Genomic DNA, 3,122 nt, shown 5'->3' on the forward strand with positions numbered 1-3,122 from the left:
CCATGTCTTGATACAAAGGTTAGGAAGTGACTTGGAAGATGCCACTCAATCCTATCACTCCCCAGCGTGCAGCCCATCACAATGAAAATGTCTGATTCTCCTTATCAACAAATCAAATGAGATCAATTTGATCTGCCCTCGACTTCGTTCTGCTTCTTCACCTACTATTCTCACTCAGTTCTCACTCATGTCTATTTCCTCATTAGGGCCTTTGCTCCGACTGTTCCACTTGCCTGAAACCCTCCTCCCCAGCCTTAGCCCCAGATTTTTACAGGACTGCCTCCTTGTCATCAGTCCACCATCCACCACCCCAGACAGGTTCTTCTTGGACATCCAGCCTACAAAGAGAGACATCCCTGCCCTAGGATCCCTCTCTACCCTTGCACCCTGCTTTTTATTCATGATAGCACTTAGCATAATTGCTCATTAAACTTCTCATTATTTGCCTGTCTCCACGGGGAATTGGGAGTCTTATCTATCAGCTCCCATCCTCTGTTGGTAGAAGTTTGTATCCCTGGGTCTTAATTCCTTGCTCACACCTGGGATGCTTATAGGCCAAAATATCCCAGGGACAGAAAACAAAGATGTCTAGGTTCATCTTTGAGGTGGCATGCTCTCAGCGCCAAGTGATGGAAGCCCTCAGGGAGCGGCTCAACTCAGAGGTATGGCTGAGGAGCTGTTAGGGGGCTTTAGAGGCTTCTGATAGACATCATTCTCTCCCCATGCCCCCCCCCCATGTGTAAGCTTTATGAAGGGGGCTCTATCTGCCCAGTACTCTATTCTTAGTGCATACAGCAGTGCCTGGACTTAGCAGGTATTGGGCAAATGTTAACTGAATGAATTCATTAAAATCCATAGATGTTTCTTTGTCTTTTTCCTCACCTGTAGAAGGGGAATCATGACCCAGTTGATCTTGCAAGGTTGTTGTGAGAGTCAAATCTAATAAAACATGAAGATGCTTAGCACAGGCAAAGACCACAGAAAGTTGTAAGCTATTATGATTCGGCTGTGTGATTTTGATCCCGAGAAGATGACTTACTTCTTCTAGACCTCAGTTTGTCAATAATCGGAGTTTTACCTTTCTCCAGTTGGAATAAGAGCAAAATGTGATGATACGCATGAGTGACAGTGTTGTATAGATTTACCTTGTGATTATCGCTCACTCATCCTTTTGAGTTGCAGGGATTAGTCACAGCCGGGCAGGCAGGCAGAAATCCCTGTCCTCATAAGGCCCCTAGTCTAGTGGGAGAGACCAACAATAAAATGAATATATACATTAGGAGCCGGCTCTGAATCTTTGCGTCTTAGGCGATCACTTGACCTTTGTGGGCCTCAGCATTTAGAACAGGACTCAGTCATCTGCCAAATCCTATGGGCTCTGACTTTTTTTTTTTTTAATTTTTATTTATTTATGATAGTCACAGAGAGAGAGAGAGGCAGAGACACAAGCAGGCTCCATGCACCAGGAGCCCGATGTGGGATTCAATCCCGGGTCTCCAGGATCGCGCCCTGGGCCAAAGGCAGGCGCCAAACCGCTGCGCCACCCAGGGATCCCGGGCTCTGACTTTTTAAGTATGAACTTAAGTGGAGAAGCTACTCAGAAAATGCAGTTTGCATAAAGACTTTACAGAGAAGGGGAGCCAGCTGAGTGTTCTTGTTAAATTACATCGTGCCCTAATCAGGATACGCTAAGCAATGCCGCGGCGGCCAACAGCTCAGTGGTTATAGACACTAAAGGTTTACTTCTCACTCACGCTACCTGTTCCCTCTACTTTGTCTGGGAGCTCTTTGATGTTGGCCTTATTCGGCAGAGGCTCTACCACTTGGAATGTCTTAAGTTGGAGAGGTGGAGAATCCAGGGGGCTGGAGAGTCCGTCACACCCTGGCAATGAATTGCTCCAGCCTGAAAGGGACACATCACCTCTATTGGCCACTTATATGGTCTTGCTCAACTGCTAGGGGACAGGGGAGTATAATCCTCCCACATACTTGAAGGGGAGGGAAATGCAGATGGACAATCACAAGGATTCTGGAGTCCCAGCAAGGGACTACATCTAATAATCCGCTTTTTCCACATAAGAGGTCACAAAATTATCTATAAGATGGTCAATATTTAAAAAACTTTATTAGGGGTGGTGGCACAGTCAGTTAAGCATCTGACTCTTGGTTTCAGCTCAGATCACTATCTAGGGGTCCTGGGATCGAGCCCCACATCGGGTTCCCTGCTTAGTGGGGAGTCTGCTTCACCTTCTCCCTCTGCCCCTCCCCTCTCTCAAATAAATAAAGAAATCTTTAAAAAGTAAAAGTAAAACTTTTTTATTATGGGAAATTTCAAATACACACAAAACAGGATAGGATAATGAACCCCCACGTATCCATCACCCAGCAGCACACCACCATTTTTAACTACCAAAAGCATTTCCATTGTACAAAGGAGTTTTTTAATCATATAAACTCTTGAGTGGGACTTTTGGGTACTGCTAAATTTTGCCACTGGAAATCATACTGCATGAACATCCTTACTCATAAGTTGTCACTTATTTGATTATTTCCATAGGATAAAATCCCTTGGCTATTTTAGTGATAATTTTCAACCCATCTCTCTCTCCACCAACTAACCTCCTGGTCACTGCTCATTCCCAAAGTAATACAGAGTCGCAGGAAAAAGTGAAGGGCCGGGCAGTAGGTCATGTCCAAGCAAAATGTTTTTTAATTTTCAATAATACTCTAGACACACATATCTCAAGGAAAATAAGATCAATACACAATTTATCAGATTGAAGTTAAATATGATTTGGTGCTCAATTTGGCAGCACATATACTAAAATTGGAGTGACACAGAGATTAGCACAGCCCCTGTGCGAGGTTGACATGCAGACTCCTGACGTGCTCATTTTCATAAACAAATAAATAAATAAATATAAAATATTTGTGATTGAAGAGGTTAACATCTCTTAAATGGTTATTTAGTGAGAAATATTCTGAATTTCCCCCCAAAGCTTTCACGCCCTAATCTAAGTCCTCTTATTGGAGACTACTTCAAGTCAGGGCTTTGCAGTTTGCTAGAAAGACATGAATCCTGGTTTCAGGAATACACTATCTATAAGCTGTGTGACCGAAGT

General features: G+C 43.8%; 1 non-coding gene across 1 annotated transcript; it reads left to right on the forward strand.

The window, feature by feature from the left end:
• The first annotated feature begins 2,797 nt into the window (after nt 1-2,797).
• On the forward strand, nt 2,798-2,901 carry LOC112935057 (U6 spliceosomal RNA). The gene has a single exon (XR_003238105.2). It is a non-coding gene; the product is annotated as a U6 spliceosomal RNA (small nuclear RNA).
• The last annotated feature ends 221 nt before the right edge of the window (nt 2,902-3,122 follow it).

This window comes from Vulpes vulpes, chromosome 11, assembly GCF_048418805.1.
Source record: "Vulpes vulpes isolate BD-2025 chromosome 11, VulVul3, whole genome shotgun sequence".
NCBI lineage: Eukaryota > Metazoa > Chordata > Mammalia > Carnivora > Canidae > Vulpes > Vulpes vulpes.